The sequence below is a fragment of the Rhineura floridana genome, chromosome 8 (genome assembly GCF_030035675.1).
Source record: "Rhineura floridana isolate rRhiFlo1 chromosome 8, rRhiFlo1.hap2, whole genome shotgun sequence".
NCBI lineage: Eukaryota > Metazoa > Chordata > Lepidosauria > Squamata > Rhineuridae > Rhineura > Rhineura floridana.
In genome coordinates, this window is record NC_084487.1 from 113,342,122 (window position 1) to 113,361,812 (window position 19,691).

The 19,691-nt window shown below is 38.5% G+C and overlaps 1 protein-coding gene, 1 non-coding gene and 1 pseudogene across 23 annotated transcripts in view; 1 reads left to right on the plus strand and 2 right to left on the minus strand.

Annotated features, from left to right (window-relative positions):
* MAGI2 (membrane associated guanylate kinase, WW and PDZ domain containing 2) overlaps positions 1-19,691 on the minus strand; it is a 1,014,264-nt gene that overhangs the window by 522,532 nt on the left and 472,041 nt on the right. The window lies entirely within an intron of this gene.
* On the minus strand, positions 5,911-6,029 carry LOC133363562 (5S ribosomal RNA; annotated as a pseudogene).
* Positions 8,817-8,922, plus strand: LOC133363531 (U6 spliceosomal RNA). Its single transcript, XR_009757698.1, has one exon. It is a non-coding gene; the product is annotated as a U6 spliceosomal RNA (small nuclear RNA).

Consider the following 19,691-nt stretch of genomic DNA (forward strand, 5'->3'; position numbering starts at 1 on the left):
GTTGCTTGGAGTTTCACTTTTCTGAAAAAAGCATCATCATCATCATCATGCCAAAGTCTTTTTATTTAACAACCAAGACAGATTCAGAAATTGGAAGTTGCTTTTTAAAAGAAAATTTAAAAAAACCCAGAATTAACTAGCTAAAAGGCTGTCCCATAAAGGCTACTAACAAATTGAATAAATAATAAATTACAATAGCTAACACGTTACTCACCTGGAAACGTAACATGCAATAACCCATATTTCAAAGCAGTTTACAGGTGGGGGAACAGGGATCTACCTGGATTCCATGGGCAAAGAGTCATGTCTTAACCCTCAGCCAGCAATGCAAAGAAGAACATTTTGCAATCAAGACTATTCCTTATGGAGGTCAGAAAGCTTCCAGAGAAGAAGTGGAAATTCAGAAGCTCTAGTCAGATAGCATCTCTTACGACGAAAACCCTATGAACAGAGTATCCAAAATGCAACACAAGACAGTGGTAGAAGATGAGACCCCCAGGCCAGAAGGCACTCACTGAGCTACTGGGGAAGAACAAAGGACAAGGACAAGTAGTGCTGTGACTAATGATGCAGCTGGGTCAAAGCCAAAAGGAAGCCCAGAGGCTGATGCGCACAGATTCGAAAGGAGAGTCCGGAGTTGTACGACACACACATTAGGAACATGGAATGTGAGAAGCATGAACCAGGGAAGGTTAGAAATTGTCAAGCAAGAAATGGAATGTATTGACATTACAATACTTGGCGTGAGTGAATTAAAATGGACAGGAATGGGACATTTTCAATCAGGGAACTACAAAATATTTTATGCAGGAAATGAGAAATTAAGAAGAAATGGGGTTGCTTTAATAGTGAGAAGTGATGTGGCAAAAGCAATTAGGAGCTACAATGCAAGGACTGAGCGAGTGATATCCATGAGATTAAACGGGAAACCTATTAACATAACCATCATCCTATGCTCCAACGGCAAATGCAGAAGAAGAGGAATTGGAGATATTTTACACAGAAGTACAGGAAGAAATTGATCACACACCAAAACAAGATGTGCTGATAATCATGGGGACTGGAATGCAAAAGCAGGGAACAGAGAAGAACTAGGAATTGTGGGGAAATGGGGCTTAGGAGATAGAAATGAAGAAGGAGAAAGACTTATTGAATTCTGTGAAGCCAATGATTTGTTTCTTGAAAACACATAATTTGAGCAACTGAAAAGACGACTGTACACGTGGACATCACCAAATGGTCAGTATAGGAATCAAAATGATTATATAACTGGTAGCAGAAGGTGGAGAAGTTCCATACTTTCTGCAAAAACAAGACCAGGAGCAGACTGGTCATATTGAAAATCAGAGTAAAGCTAAAGAACAACAACAAAGCAATCATAATGCCAAAACATCCCAGAAGAATATAAAGGTCAAATAAGGAACAGATTTGAGGCTTTAAACTTAATTGACAGAGAACCAGAAGATCTATAGAGTGAAGTCAGAGACATTATCAGGAAAGAATGCAAAAAGACAATACCTCTAGTTAAAAGGAGATAAAGACCTCAATGGAGAGGTCAGAGAAGGAAAGCAAAAGCAAGAGGAGATAGAAACATGGTCAGAACCCTAAATGCAACAATACAGCGACTAGTACACAGGGACAAAGAGAACTATTATAATAGTTATTGTATAGAAATAGAAGAGGACAACAAAAAGGGAAGAACAACAGTCCTATTCCAAAAGATTAGAGAAAAGAAAGGGAAATTTAAACCAAGAGTAGGGATGTTGAATAATAAACAGGGGAACACACTGACTGACCGAGATGAAATAAAAGGAAGATGGAAACAATACACTGAAGAACTCTGTAAAAGAGATGCAAGGAAGACAGATTCGTTCATGGAGGAACCGTATGATGCAGAACCAGAAATTTTAGAATGTGAGGTGAAAGCTGCTCTTAAAATACTTGGAAGAAACAAATCACCAGGAATAGATGGCATACCAATAGAGTTGCTACAAGCTACTGAGACTGAATCTGTCCAAATTTTGACAAAAAATTTGTCAAGAAATATGGAAAACTAAACAATGGCCCACAGACTGGAAGCGTTCAATATACATCCCAATTCCAAAGAAAGGGGATCCCGGGGAATGCAGTAATTATCGAACTATTGCCCTAATATCCCATGCAAGTAAAGTAATGCTCAAGATTCTACAACAAAGGCTCTTACCATATATGGAGGAAGAAATGCCAGATGTCCAAGCTGGATTTGGAAAAGGAAGAGGCACCAGAGATCATATTGCAAGCATACGTTGGATAATGGAACGGACCAAGGAATTTCAGAAGAAAATCACCCTGTGCTTTATAGATTACAGCAAAGCCTTTGACTGTGTAGATCATGAAAAACTATGGAATGCTTTAAAAGAAATGAGGGTGCCACAGCATCTGATTGTCCTGATGTGCAACCTATACTCTGGAGAAGAGGCTACTGTAAGGACAGAATATGGAGAAACTGATTGGTTCCCAGCTGGAAATGGTATGAGACAGGGGTGTATTTTATCACCCTATTTGTTTAATTTATATGCAGAACATATCATACGGAAAGTAGGATTGGACCAAGATGAAGGAGATGTGAAAATTGGAGGAAGAAATACCAATAATTTAAGATATGCAGACAATACCATACTACTAGCAGAAACCAGTAATGACTTGAAACGAATGCTGATGAAAGTTAAAGAGGAAAGCACAAAAGCAGGACTACAGCTGAAAGTCAAAAAGACTAACATAATGTCAACCGAAGATTTATGTAACTTTACAGTTGACAACGAGGACATCGAACTTGTCAAGGATTATTGATATTTTGGCACAGTCATTAACCAAAATGGAGACAATAATCAAGAAATCAGAAGAAGGCTAGGCCTGGGGAGGGCCGCTATGAGAGAACTAGAAAGATCCTCAAATGCAAAGATATATCACTGAACACTAAAGTCAGGATCATTCAGACCATGGTATTCCCAATCTCTATGTATGGATGTGAAAGGTGGACAGTGAAAAAAGAGATTAAGAGAAAAATCAACTACTTTGAAATGTGGTGTTGGAGGAGAGCTTTGCGGATACCATGGACTGCGAAAAAGACAAATAATTGGGTGTTAGAACAAATTAAACCAGAACTGTCATTAGAAGCCAAAATGATGAAAATGAGGTGACCATACTTTGGACACATAATGAGAAGACAAGATTCACTAGAGAAGACAATAATGCGGGGGAAAACAGTAGAAAAAAAGGAAGGCCAAACAAGAGATGGATTGATTCCATAAAGGAAGCCACAGACCTGAACTTACAGGATCTGAACAGGGTGGTTCATGACAGATGCTTTTGGAGGTCACCGATTCATAGGGTCGCCATAAGTTGTAATCGACTTGAAGGCACATAACAACAACAACACATCCAGAGAGGACCTGATCACACTCTGTCGAGTTACTTTGTGTGTGCACCTTAGTTAACATATTGATGGATCATGGAAGCATGAAAGATGAAAGCTACCTAACCCCAGATTCTCTGATGTGGAGTAATGCAGATTTGGGTGCCTACGGATGGTTGGGCATACCTTGTTACCCAGAGGTGTAACAGAAGGGAGGAGGCAGGTTGGCTTTTTGTCACAGTCCCCCATCTATAAATTGGGATTAATTTGCAAATGCAATTAAGATAATATGAAAATTTGCTGCTTAAAAATGGTTATACTATAACCACCACCAGCATTCACACACTACCACTTCTAAGACCACCACACAATTTTGGAAACGGTTCTTCCTCTCTTCCATCTTTGATCTCCCTTTCTTCTCTAATAATCCCCTTTATCATTCCTTCCCTTCTTCACTGACTACAAATCTCCTCTGCCTTGATTTCTTCTTTCTATCTTCTTGCATTTACCATTTTTAATTTATTTTTTAAAATCTGCACAAGCCTATCCAAGTACTAAGATTTGCCTTGGAGGTCTTTTGTCAGTTTTCACCTGACATTCCAATGTCAGTCCTGTATGTCAAGAATAGACCCCTTCTGATACTTGCAGGAGCTGCAAATTATTCCCATTGTAATTATTGGAAAAGGAAAATTCAATCCTGAGAGCCACATGAAGAGTTTGAAAGGCAACTTCAGCTACACAGTTTAACAAATAACTCTTCCATTCTTTGGAAACAATTTATGGGGTTTATCTAAAGAGGCCTTGAATGCACACTGTGCCACCAACAGGCACAGATAACCTCAGCAGCTCAGTCTTTTGAGTTCTAATTTTTAATGCTTTTCATTCACTCTGCGTTTATAAGGAGGACATTGTTTTCTTTCTCTCTCATAGGTGCTAGGTGTAATCATACGGTTTCTGGAAACCAAGCAATTGCAAACTTGCATTTTGGGTAGAAAGTGTCACTTCTCATCAGCCCACATGGTAAAAATGTATTTTCAACACACAGCAATAACTAAATGTCAATGGAAGATCTTTTGTTAGTGCTACATAACTTTTGAAAACTATATGAATAATTTTGAGTCGAAGCTAGTATTTTACGCATCCAGACTGTATGCCAGAAAGGTAGGATTCAACTAACAACTTTGTTTCCTTCCCTCAGTGACTTTTGCAGTCTTTGCATGGTGTTCATCACCTTTCCACAGGGCAAGTTGTTTTCAACTTGATGTGAATTTGGTGGGTTTGATGATTGCAGCTTTGTGAAAAACCATTGTAACGAAAAGGTGACGTATGCTGCTGACATTTGAGGAGGCCAGCATATTGCTCAGAATACTGAAATACAAAATGGCTTGCAAATAATGTCATAACGTTATATAAAATATCGTCTATTAATATCACATTAGGTGGCAACTGGACTGATGAAACTGTAGAATCCTGGTGTGAAAGTCTGGTAAGGCAAGCCATTTCATTCACCATTAAATGCTAAGCATGTACAACAAAACCTAGATGAAACTTAAGATACTATCTTGAGGCAAAAAAAAAAAGCCAAAGGCATGCATTGCTAGAATGATTTTCAGCATATTTATTTATTTATTGCAATTCTAATAATTTACTAGTGTTTTGCTATTTTCATTCACCAAAATTTGCTCTCCATTCCTCTGGTGAAGGAGAAGCACCAACTATACGTCTGTCATTCTTCATTTCAATCATTCTGAACATTCCATTCTACAGTCCTATTTTTTATGCAAAATCTTTCATCAGCTCAGCTCTTCATCACTAGTACTGCAACCCAATACATGTCTACTCAGAAGTAAGTTTCACTGAGTTCAATAGGGCTTACTCCCAGGTAAATGGCTATAGGATTGCAGGCTGAAACACTATGAAAATATGCAACCCTATGCACTCTTAGCTGTGAGAAATCCCCAATGAACCCAGTAAAAACTCCTTTAAAGTACATTGCATAGGATTGCGATTCAAGTCTGAATCAACACTCAATAGCCCAATTCACTTATTTACATTTATATCCTACTCTATCCTCAAGGGTTCAGAGTAGCTATGAACAGTTCTAAATTTTAAAAAGGTATCACCCATGGTTCACAGTTCTCACCATAAATGACTCTGCAAGTCCTGTACTTCAAGTTTACAACAAAAACTACTAAGAAAGCAAGTGTGTAATGTACTTCCATTTCTGTTTTCTTTGTATGTAATGTTTGAACTGGCACAGTGCAAGAACTGGATCCAAAGAAACCAAAAGATATATAATGAAAAGGTGAGGACAGTCCAATAAATTTCAAGAGAAAGATGCAGGTGCCTGTACTTCACTGACCAGAAGTGAGTTGGTGGCTTTTTAGGCAGACTTTGTTGTTATATGCCTTTAAGTTGATTATGACTTATGGCGACCCTATGAATCTTTTCGGATACATTCGTAGGGTTTTCATGGTAAGAGGTATTCAGAGGTGGTTTACCATTGCCTTTCTCTAAGCCTATGGTACCTGGTATTCCCAAGCGGTCTCCCATTCAAGTACTAACCAGGCCTGACCCTGCTTAGCTTCCGAGATCAGACGAGATGGGGCGTGTTTAGGGTAGTATGGCCGTAGACTTCAGGCAAACTAGATATGTACAAATGGTATGCTAGGATAATTAGTTGAAAAACTTGTGCTATCTCTAGCAACCATAAATACTGCCTTTTGAAGATCAATGTTCTAGTTTAAGGAGCATGGCCTTTAATGAATTTTTAAAAGCTCAAATAACACCCTGCTGCACATGGAACACAGACAGAGCAGCTGAGAGTTCCAGAGTCATAGTCTAACTGGAGTCGGATATTTAAACCCAGGGAAAGCACAAGAAGCAAGATCAAAGGCAGTCCAAAGTCAAAACAGAGGGATGGCACAAACAGCCAGGCCAAGGCAGTACAAAAACACACACACACGTGTGTGTGTGTGTCCAACAAACAGCTAGACAGGGATAGAGTAAATCAGGGAGCTGGTGCACCTCCCTGTCCCAAGAATAGAAGGCCTGAGCCTTCAGAAACTCACCCAGAGTGTGCAGGCTGTTCAGTTTGCCTGGGTATTTTGTCTATTCATTAGTAGCTTACTCACAAGTATCCCTTTGCTCCTGAAGAGTCCTTGTTCCTTAATCAGGCACTCTGACATCTGGCAGCCGACTGAGCCTGTATCTTTAGCTGCTGGTGCTCCCGAGATTCCGTGAAGGGGCTCTCTGTGTCTTAAGGAAGAGGTTGGGTTGCTGTGTTGCCTAAGGGCCCTGGATCCCTCTACTCTGCCACACGGTTCGTTGGCAGCGGCTGCTCTTCCATGATATTTCACTTAGGGAGTTTCAGACCATCCTTTGAAGAGGATTCTTCCAGCAGGGGCATGACAAATATTCTAGTCAGGGGGGTACTAGCCATTTTAAATAAGTCAAAATGTGATGAGTGTAAGGGATCTTGTCTCAGTGTAAATTGTTCTGTAATTTTATTATTTGTTTGGCAAAAATCAGATTCAATCTGTTGGCTGCAACACCTCACAGGACTAAATCAACTTGGACATAACCCAAGTTAAGCATTGCCAGAGCTCTATGAGAGCTCCACTTGTGTGCTCTCATATCTTCCTGAACACATATATAAGATGGAATTATACATTCAGCAAAATGATGTGTTTCAATCTTATCAATGTTGCCTGGCCTCTAGCGAGGGGCATCACTTGTAGCAACCATGCAGAAGATCCATTAAGATCTCTTTTACAAATATGACTTGGAGAGTTGTGGGAATGGCAAAAGGGGGTAGCTTTGGGCATATGGTGATTATTACTATCCTGAATAATCAATATTAACAGTGCTAGCATTTTAATAAACATTTTTAAATGCTATGGATCTCATGCGAGAGCCAGTGTGGTGTAGTGGTTAGAGTGTTGAACTACAACCTGGGAGGCCAGGGTTCGAATCCCCACACAGCCATGAAGCTAGCTGGGTGACCTTGGGCCAGTCACTGCCTCTCAGCCTCAGAGGAAGCCAATGGTAAACCATCTCTGAATACCACTTACCATGAAAACCTGATTCATAGGGTCACCATAAGTCAGGATCGACTTGAAGGCAGTCCATAGTGAATGGATCCCATAATGAATGGAATCAACAAGCACCACTGGTGTAGTTGTCCAGGATCTCGAGAGGCATTAGTCCCCTTATGTTTTGGGGAGCAGGGTCCCTATGTCTCCAGCATCTTATGAGCCAATCAGCATGACAGGGGAGTGTGTTAGCCACTGAGAAGAGTCTTCTAACATGCTTCCTTGTCCTTTGCTACTGATTGGAGCCAATCAGAGTGAAAGGAGGTGAGTCAGCCACTGAGAAGACTCTTTTCAATAGGTAACACTCTCCTTTTTCATACTTGTTAGCTCCTAGGGGCATCTGTTGTTGTGGGAGAAGGCATTAACAAGGATCTCATTCTCAAACCAGCAGCAGTGAAGCAGGGGGCATGGCTATGACTATCATGAAGAGACCCTGCAGTTCTAAATTTGCCCCTATGCTACTGACAAGTAATAAACAATTTCCATCTACAAAGCAGCTAAGAGTAAAAAAAAAGCTGGTCCTGAATAGGCAACAAAAGTTAAAACCTTTGGGCAGCCAACTTGTTTTCCATTATTATTCTGTGATGGTATCTCACTCTGTTTAATAACCTTGCACTTCATAAATAGCTGTGACTAACTCTGCAGAAGAAAGAAAGAAAGAGAGGAGGAAAAGCTCATTGACAAATGACTTCCAATTAACCAAAGTGCTGCATAGCTAGCCCTGGTCAAGTCCTGTTTTACAAGGGCCCACAAGCTTAGGTGTCTTTATCAGTCTCTATTGTATGAAGAGTAAAAGAAAGGTGATAAAAGGAAAATGCTGAAAACAAGGTCAGTAGAGAAATAATGAGTGAATCATTCTTACTGCAGTACTGAAGGTCCACGGACCCTATCAGAACAATGAGGGCATATGAGTCTAAAGCTGCAATAGACATTCATTTGCTCATTGGAAGGTTATGTCAAAGACCATGATGTTCTGTGTGGTAATAGACACGTCAATGGACTAAATATCACCTATTTAAGGAAGCTTTTGACATATATGGGCCCTGCACTTGAGCTCTATGCATAGTTTATCTGACAAGATCCATCTTCAGTTGTACACTATTATGTGGCAGGAGCTTCTAAACAGTGAGGGCCAAAACACCTTCTGTGTTAATTAGGGAAATGTCACAACCCTGGTGTTTCTTAGAACAATCTATAGACTCAACAGGAAGTGGTAGAGAGGTAGGCATGTGAAATGTTTATATTAAAATTAGCATTGCAATTGTACCTCTGCCTTTGTCTAGGGCACTTCAACTTGTAGTACCATCCTAGATGAAGGACTACAATGAGTGGTAGTTTCAGCTGCACATATATTAAAGTTGGAATGATGCAGAGAAGATAGCATGGCCCTTGTGCAAGGATGCCACAATGAGTAAAGCTGTGTGACACTACTCAATATGAAGTTATTTTAAATAATTTGGGCAGGATTAATTCAAGTTCAGGAAAAACCTCCTAACTGTTAGAGCCATACAACAATGAAACCAATTGCCTAGAGAGGTAGTGGGCTCTCCGACACTGGAGGCATTCAAGAGGCAGCTGGACAGCCATCTGTCGGGAATGCTTTGACTTGGATTCCTGCATTGAGCAGGGGGTTGGACTTGATGGCCTTATAGGCCCCTGCCAACTCTACTATTCTATGATTCTATGATATTTTAAAATGGAAAGCAGCAAAGCTGAATAAGATGTTCATGAAGAAATCTTGATATGAAATCCATTGATTTGGGGCATCCTTAGGTATTATAACAGAATGTCTTTGAGCCTTACTTGCACCACAAGTCTGTATGCATGGATGTTATCAATACAGGCTGAAAAAGAAAAGAGGAACGCCATTTTAAAACTGACCATACATTCTATTCTATGTAAGCTTTATTACAGAAGTGAAGATGAAGAAAAAAAAGCAAAGAGGAAAGGTTTTCAAGGTTGACTGAAAATGCACTTCTGATCTTACAGTGAAAAAGGCAACAATCAATTCATGTCTTGAATTCTAGATGTGAAGTGTTACATATGTTAACAGGTTTCTCACAAGGAGATAATGCCATATCATTAGTCTGACTCCTTGCAAATTGTGCAAATTGCCATGATTGTCCATCGCACTGGTTAAAATGATCTCTCCCAAGATCACAGAACTATTAATCCACAGTGTGAGTGACACAGTACAGTGAAACTCATCCTTTCATAGATAGCATTCATTACGTTCATATGCTACATTTATCAGAGTTTGTTTTTGCATGATTAAGACTTGTCATTTCATTCATTAGTGACCTGAGCATTGACATGACTAATAAGAATACACATAAATAGATTTGTTTTCTTGCAAGCTGCCAATTTCACAGGGTTATTATTAAGGCTGAACTCTTGTAAACAGTACAGAGTATCAAGTCCATAGTTGGATTTTGTTTTTATATATCTGTGCTGTTTAGATAAGGCAGCAGATAAAGTGAGAACTTGCAGATAGTTAAGAACGGCCACAATACACATACTGTTCAATTTACAGTGCAAATGTATAGATTTCACTCAGAAGTAAATCCTATTGAATTCAATGGGAATTCTCTTTCCTCTCTGATTCTGGCCACTTTTATTATTTTGGAGTTGACTATTAGGTAGTTTTGTGCAAAGAAAAAATATACTATAAAATAAATAAAATACTATAAAATAAAACTACTATTAGGTAGTTTTGTGCAAAGAAGAAAAAATAGGGTTGGATCGAGACTTTGAGTTCTGTGGACAGAAAGGCCACCCACAGAAAGCTTTTGATCCAGGAAGGGGATCCTACTTTGGAACAGCATGGGAGGTGGTGGTGGTGGAGGCTACAGGGAAAGAAAGCAAAATTCTACCCACTGGTAGGATAAAATTATGTATCTCATCAGGCTCTGGAGATGTCCAGGTCCAATCTCAATTGAGTCCTGAGGACAACTGATGCCAAGAATCCAGGACAACCCCATCCCATCCCCATTGTTCATAGTAAAATTGAGCCTTCAGAATGTCATTTTGGACTGACTCAGCACATATATTGGAGACATACAAATTTAAAATACGTATTCGACCATGGAATCATAGTTGGATTCATAGGCTAAACTTGAACAAGTAATTTTGTTGCAGCCCTTTTGCCCATTTGCCCATTTATATCACTGGAAAGAACAACGGCCAGTGATATACTCCCTGGGAATCATGAGGGCTATTGCAGTAATGATTCTGATAACGTTTGAAAAAATATGCTACCTATAAAAATAAAACCATGACATCAGGTTTGCTATTCACACAACACATCTGGCAGCAGAAGTTTTGTTATTGTTGTTAAAGTGACGGATTTCTGCAAGAGATGACGAACTGCACAAGTGGTACCAAGTCTGAAACAGTTAACTCAAATTTCTTCTTGAGGACAAAAACAGTTTGCTTGTATTTCAAAGTGTACTTCTTTGTTTAGCATGTGTTTAGCTAGGAGCACTTTGTGCTAAAAGCTACAAGGCACAAACGTGTCTTATATACAAATTGTGCTAAAAGGCAAGAGGAGTATCTTTTTCCAAATTAATACATTCTGTTTTATACCCAAAGTCATCATCATCATCACCGTTTATTTGTAGGCCGCCTTTCCATAACAATTTATGCACAAGGCAGCTCACGACATGAACAGAAAAAAAGTTACACAACTCACCAAACAGAAGCCCCTAAACAACACCCCACAGTCAGGGTTGTATGCATACCTTCTAAATGAACCCATTAGCACAGATCAGATTTTTACATTATAATTCAATGTGCTATAAAGCACAGAAAGGAATGGAAATAAATGTGAAAGCACTTTTCAAGAACATTTTTTCATATTTTGCAATGAATGTAGAGACTAGACAGGGGACTAGACACAGTAAGACAATTGTTGTAGTGTCCTATCTCCCACTCATACAGATATAGCTTCATTGCAAAACTCATTGCATAATTAAACAATATCCATTCATCAAAATGTTATCCTAAGATTTCTATGAATATTCCTTGTTTTTGTTGTCATTGTGTGCAGTTTCTACAGACTGGTGACAATAAATACTGTCAATGACTTAAATTCCAAATATCTGAAAGACTACCTCCTTTCTTATAGCCCCCCTTGGATGTTAAGATCAGCATAGGGGGCCTTCTTGGTAGTTCCACCACCCTCAGAAGTTTGGGTTGTGACGTGGGAGAGGGAATTCTCTGTGGCAGCCCCTGAAATGTGGAATTCCCTCATCCCAGAGGTGCATCTGCCATCTTCATTATGTAGTTTCAGTCATATCCTTAAGACACACTTATTTACCCTGGCTTTTGGCACTTGATATATATTAGGACTCACCGTATTCTTTTGATTGTAAATTGTTTATAAACTGATTTTAATACTGTATTTTTACATGCTGTAACCTACCCTGGGACCTTATGGTGAAGGGCAGGTAAGAAATCTAGATAATAATAAGAGTAATCACTATAAAACTGTTGTCCCTGCAATTTCTGTATGCAGGTGTTCTGAAGGTCCTGCACACAAAATGGCTGCTACAGAGGCCATTCGCTCTCAGTATCAGCTGTCTGTCTACTTGGCCATCACTTTGCATGTTGTGATTCACCAAGTGGATTGGGGGAGCATTGCAAATATCATTAACATGAATTTTTAAGCATTAAGCATTTATATTTTAATATTTTGATGGTTTCATTCTTTGAAATCTACATGAATTGCCCTAGGGACGTATTCCAAAGAATAAGAATGCTCTAAATAATAATTAAAAAAACCCCAGATATAGCCTGTTTCTGAGGTTGTGAATGGGGCACCCATGGGTGCAATGGCATCCTTAAGAAACTCATCTGGAGCCCATGAAGCTTCTGTGCCTCTCCCCCCCACCCACTGACCTCCCTTCATCATTAAGTGGTGGGGATTATTACCCTTCCCCTTCTTGACCGCACATAGAGATGAAAGAGGACGAGGGAAGAGAAATATCTTTAATGTAATTACATTGTGAGAGGCCTTTAAATTAAGAAATAATACTTTATACAATATTATATTATACTATACTATAGCTTTATACTATAAAATGTTATGATTGTTGGAGATGGGCAAAGCCCCACATAGCATACTTGGTGAGATGAAATTAATTGCCTACAGTGAATTCTACATCCATTTTCAGGCCAAAACACCTCAGCTACTGAGCTATATTAATAGCTATGTAGAAGCTTGCCATGCAGAGAGGAAAAAATTGCATGTACCTGTCATATCATTCTCATGAAACTTCACACAATTTGCAAGAAAAGTTTATTTACATGTGACTGTGGCTTTAAGAGTCAATCCAACTGTGTCTGGCTGTCAGTGGAAAGATTTAAATTTATTTCTCTGGTTTTTCCTTAGATCATTATGAGCACCTCACATTCAATTTCCTACTTCAAATGTGTGCCATTGCAGTTTAGTTAAAGAAACTTTGAAATGTTTCAATTATGGAGAGGGTTACTAATATTAGATTATGAAAAAAATGTCTAATATTAGATTATGAAAAAATGTCTGGCAGCTTTAAGATACATTGGTGGAATTTGTTATAATTTGGCGAAATTGTGAGCAAGTTTATCATTTCACAAATGTTCATCCAAAGGTTGAAAAAATGAGTATATCTGTTTAGAGCAAATAATATTTAATTATCTGACTGTGTATTACTATGTTGTATGTTATACTATAAATGGAGAAAGTATCAGTATAAAGGAATGAATTCAGCAATGCCTGCCTCATTGACTCAGTAACTTCAATGAAAAGATTAAAGTTTATTTCACTAGATTGACAATTAAGTCTGTATGAAAACCACACATTCAATTTAGCAATGCCTGACTCATTAATTCAGTAACTTCAATGAAAAGATACAAGTTTAAGTAGATTGATAATTAAATCTGTATGAAAACCACATGTTCAGTTTATCTTTTCATCATGAGATGGAGGGTGCCACCTGGTTGGTTTATTTGAATGACTCATTCCATAGAGCTACCTGGATTTTTAATAAATTTATCAGCGGTAAGCAGAATATGGAGAGATGTTTTATTAAAATACATGTTCATCCTTCATCTGTACTGTGAAGAAAAAAAGACAGCCATCCAATTTATTTATACATCTTTTCTCCATCCAACACCCTTGAAGCAATAATAAATCATTATGAGTAAAGAATGCATTTATGTGAATCAATGAAAAACAGGCATTTCCTTTTAGCTACTTCGCACTGGGGAAGAAGCAGAATCCTCTTCTTTTTCTTTCTTTGATAATTGCAATATTTATGAAGATCTTCAAATATTTTATACCTTAAATGATATATGGGAAAAACATTTATCTTGGGCAATGAATCCATGCACAAAAAGTGTGTCTACAACCAATGGTACATAGTTTGCCGAATCAGCTTCAATATGCATTTTAACAGACCAATGAAAATACAGGTACATATGACAAAATTATCTGTTTGGAAGTTGAGGGGTTAGCATTTTTTGAAGAGGCAGGTCATACAAGACAATATTCTGGACAACACACTGCAAGATAAGGTAAGCCTAACCTTTCTGTTTATATTTATGAAGGTTAAATAGCAATTCAGCAAATTCCAGGTCTCTGTTTAGCTACATTTAAACACTTGGTAGGCTAAGGAGCAGAGTGGGCAACTTTATCAAATATGCTGAACACTGAAAGGATGTACATAGAAACAGAAACTGTGATTGAATTTCTTCCAAGAGCATTTTATCATGTATTTATTTTATTTATTTATTAGATGTATATCCCATCCTTTTTTATTAGCTCTGGTGTAGATGATTATACCCCTATCTTAAATTTTACTTGTTCATGCATAAAACCATGACTCTCTCTAATCTACCAAACTGCACATGCCAGTGGCATCAAAGATCAAAGGAGAAAGAGGACAGCGTGTCTCGTACATCTCTCTACACCAAACACACTGGAAAGAAATCCATTTGTTCTCTCCTGTGATGGGGACAAAGGAATAAAATTCTAATCCAATTCACAAATTCCTGAAGAAACCCAAATTTTTCCAAAGGAATAGTAACAATCAGCCAATACATTTCCACAAAGCTTTTTCAGCATCAAGAGAAATAATTAGCCACATCAGTTCTTTTCCTATTTAAACTCTAAATTATCTGCTCCCTGCCTTTTGCGCCTCCGTGGCGCAGAGTGGTAAGGGGCGGTAACACAGCCAAAAGCTCTGCTCACGGCCGGAGTTCGATTTCAATGGAAGGAGGAAGTCGAATCTCCGGTAAAAGGGGTCAAGGTCCACTCAGCCTTCCATCCATCTGTGGTCGGTAAAATGAGTACCTAGCATATGCTGAGGGGTAAAGAAAGGCCGGGGAAGGAACTGGCAATCCCACCATATATACGGTCTGCCTAGTAAACGTCGTGAGACGTCACCCTAAGAGTCGGAAACGACTCGCACTACAAGTGCGGGGACACCTTTACCTTTTTTGCCTTTTGCGAATAAAGTCTACCTAAACATGGTGTTTTAATATTGTTAACACCCTGAAGTCTTTTAGCAATGATTGCTGTCAATATCTTGGTATCTACATTAATTAAAGAGATTGGCCTATAATTTGCCCAGCTAGTTATAGTCTTTAGCAGGCTTGGGAAGAACAGAGATATGAGTATCCTGCATTGCAGAAGGCAGGGTACCAGATTCAAAAGCCTTTCAATAAAGGCAAAAAAACTTAGGAACAAAATAATCTGAATATGCCATTCTATGGGAGATAATTTATGTGGTTCATGGTATTCTATATATTCCCCAAGTGTATTTTCAAAACATTAATTTGGCATTTTGGAAGTTTATTTGGGGGACTATCTTCCTTGTTTTTCACTTTGAGGCTGCAATGCAATACACACTTATCTGGAAGTAAGTGCCATTGAACCTAATGTAACTTACTTCTGAGTAGACATGTACTGGATTGCAGCCGAAAAGATGTCACTGTCAATATTGGAAGGAGAACCTAATTTCCCAGATCTTATAACATTTGCCATATGTTTTATGGTATGATTGGCAAGCTTCTTTTTCTGCAAACACTCCGTAATAGATAGTCTTAGAGATTTTGTATTTGACACCCCTTCATGGATGAATGGCATTAGGGTCTGCCTATATAAAAAGGAAATGACTATTTCTACCTGCAATTTCAGTGGCTAGGGAGGTAAGGCTTATAATGTCTCATTAGTTGCACATTGACCCATTTGCTTCTGCTAAAATAACTGTGGGGTAACCTAGATTTGAAAATAGAGGTGCAGCCCTTTTATGGAAGAAATGGAGTGATATTGGGATTTCCACATTAGATCAGTTAACAGGATCAGATGGAAGATTTTTGTCATTTTCAATTTTGCAGTTTAGATACTACTTACCTGCTGAACGGCAATATCTTCTACTACAGCATCTTGTGGTATCTTTTTTTAAACTGCCAGCTTTGAGTGCCTTAACATTTCCTATATTGCCAGAGGGAATAATTGGATCCTTATAGAAAACTAAATCCAAAATTGTTGTTTATAAGTGTTTATTGGAATGCTGTAAAGTGGATGCTCAGACACGAATGGGATAGGGAGCAAGAGTGTTCCATTAAGCTCAATTAATGAAAAGTTGCTTTCGCATCTATACATAATGGATTGAATTCAACCAGGTCACACTCAGAATAGGCCCACTGAAATTAATGAGCCTAAATTAGGTCTATTCTGAGTAGAACTAGTGTTGAATTCCACCCAATGTTTCTTCAGATTTAAAACTGAGATTGACTCATTCAACAAAGACTGATGTTCCAGCCACATTCAATTTCACAGTGCCTTTACAGGAAGTTACTGGCTAGTTCAGATAATTACTGGTGATGTAATGCAGATAAGGCCCCATTGAGGCATATGATGTGGGCATGTCTTGTACTGTCATAAATTACTGTTCATAGTAACTTTGTTTTGGAAAAATACTTGACATTTTTGGATGTTCACACACTTTTTAATTATATTTCTGTGGTGTGAAGACTAATAAATGGCCAATGAAAGTGAACCCTCTGAGACCTTATGGTTGCAAAGTGACTTATACTTCAAGATTAGAAGGAAAAACACCCACCATCAATTGCTCAGTGGTCAGAGGTTCTTACTGCCTTTTTACATTTGAACATATATGTTGTAATTGTTAATCTTGTTTGGATTTCTATTTGGACATATACACACACACACACACACACACACATAGATTTGATGGATTATTTTTATCATTAATGTGAGCTGACTTTGCTTCTTTTTTCTTTTTGTTATATTTGCAAAAAATATTTTTATAAATAATAAGTCAGGAAATCATCAGATTTTACTGTGAATTATGATGAAGTTTGAATGCCTGGTAGCTTAAGCTAGATTTTAAAATGGCAAATGAGAGATGAATGAATCTATATTCTATTGTCATAGAAGCCTTCTGTTCTTTTTGCTGCTCTACTGAAAGTAATTAAGAACCCAGTAGAACCCATTTAACAATTAGTGGAAGGATAAACAGGAGACTATGGATCAAATAGCCAAGCATCAAGAAGGCGATAATAGATTTGTAGGATGGAGTCCAAGCAATCCAAACATTTGCTAGCAAGAGGAAAGAAAGGCTCTGTTATTTTAATAACTAAATTGGATCCTTAAAATAAAATAAAATGTTCTCTGCATGTATTCTGTGCACTGGAACAAAATGTGCCAGAATGAAAATTTTAATAAATGAGGTAGTTACTCACCCTTTAAGTTATTTTCACTATTGTTTCCTGTTGCTAGTAGTATTCTGATAATGCTGTTTAACTGTTTATTATGTCTGTGTTCTATTTTTCACTTCATGGTTTTAACTTTATTTGTGAACTGCCCAGATAACTGTTTGTTAGTGGGCAGTATAAAAATGTTGCAAATGAATACATATATATATATTTCTATTTCAGTGTTCCTTTCAAATTCCAGATAAACTGGATTCATCAAATTTAGGATAAAGCAGAAAAGTATTTAGTTTTATGACATGGAAATAAGATACTTTTTGTGAAAGAAAACTGCCCTGCCAATATGCTCACTGCACACAGTTCTTTTTCATCAGCTCCAAGGATAAGGGTTAAGTAAATTCAGGCTAAATCCAGAGAAGATGAAAGTGGTAGCAACCAGTGGTTCCTGGATTTGACAGGAAGAATGAATTTCCATTATCAAGGAGTTTCATCTTTGCTTGGCTGGGATGTAGGGCTGGACTCCACTCTAGTCCTCAGATTCCAGTTGGTGGCTGGGTCTAGGAGCACCAATTACATAGACATAAACAATTTTGGATCAGAAGGCAAATCTCATCCTTATTTTTGTAACTTTAAGTGTTGTGTCTTGCAATATATTTTAAATATGGCTGCCATAGGTATGCTTCAAAGTTTCAAAATGCAATTTTCCTCTATTCCTAGCAGGTGCGTGCATCTACTTTAAGACCTGTACTACTGTAATTGGCTACTGATTAGCTTCTTTCTGGATACAGCTCAAGATGCTGATTTGACTTATGAAGTCCTTAACTGTATGGATCTTGCGTATCTTAGGGCCCATTTCTCTCCATGTGAACTTGTAATATTTGTAATATCCTTTAATATCTTCAGAGAATATTCTGCTCCAGGCACTAGCACCACTGTTAGGTTCTGTTCTGTTATTATTTGACAGTGTACAGAGCTGATCCTTTAGCATGAAGATCCCAGTCTTGCACTATTTCCTCTTTAAGGAATCCTTCTTGAACCCGGCATTATGTGCCTTCAGAAAGCAGGGAAGACCATCCTCTTTAGGAAAGAGTTACATTACCTGCAACAGAAGCAACTAGTTCTCCATTGTAACTGCACAAGTGGACTGATTGTATTTTTTTAAAAAAAACTCACATTCAAAGTAGACCCTAGAAATCAATGGACTTGCATCCATTGAGTTCAGTAGGTCTACTACTAGGGTTGCCAGGTCAGAAGCATCCAAACCCTGAGATTTCAGGGGTGGGCCCTAGTGATGTCAAAGGGGCAGGCCCGAGTGATGTCATTAAGTATGATACATTAAGGATCAACCACAGTTGCTTGGAGCATACCATTCAAACAAAAACATTTCTCTGATTGGAAATTAAGATAGAAATCTTAGCTAAAAGATGGAGCCTGGGTAGGGAACATTTAATCTAGCCTACCTGCTTCTGGCAAGAAGGGTTTAAGTGCCCTCAGGCCAGGCCAGTCACCAGAAGGCCATTGTAGAAAGAAAGGAACCCAGTGTTGTGGAGATGTTAGATGGGATCACTCAGGAGTAAAGATGGATGCCCCTGAAGGCTGCAATTCTAAACACACTAAGGGACTAAGCCCCATAGAACTCAATAGGACTTCTGAGTAGATATAGTTTGGATTGTGCTGTTGGTGAAGCTTGACTAGGGATGCTCTGCAAAGATATTCATATCCAAGCAGGGTTGGCAACCCCCTGCTTGGAATGCCCTGCCCCTACCTTTTAATTTGGCTGCTCCAAATGTCTTTATAGATTTGACCCTTGATTTCAGAAAGAGGTCTCAGAAATGAGTAAGTATAAGAAGATTCTCTACTCTTTTCTGTCTGTCCTGTGGGCTGCTATAAACTCATTTTGACAACCAATCTAATTCCAGTGAGTAATAATTGACAGAGAGAAAACACACATGGTTTGACCTACGTACATAGGCAGCAGCTTGGGAATAAGAGCAATTGCAGTCACATTTCCCAGTATGTGAATTTTACCATTATTAGGCCAGAAACAAACCATCATGCAACCAACAAGGTGCATCATCAGTCGGTTTAAGAGGGTTGAACTGAGTGGATGGAACCACTGTTGCTGCTTCTATGGATGTAAGGGAGTGAGGTTAAAGGTAAATGAAATTCAAATAGAAAAACAAAAACAAAAGACAGTGATGATTTTCTAAATGCAATACCATACCAACAACAACAAGATTCCTATGAGTAAGGCAGAAAACTCAGTATCACACAACCAGTCAGGATTACTAGTCAAAAACCAAAACTAAAAAATCCTGTCAGCCTATGTCACAGAAATCCCCATGCAACACAAACTGACCTGGGGCTGCAGTTAGTGCAGAATGCTCTGGCACGATTGTTGACATGAGTGAGACCCTATCAGCACATAATAACTTTGTTCTGAAATCTGCACTGGTTGCCGATTTGCTATCAGGGCAAGTTCA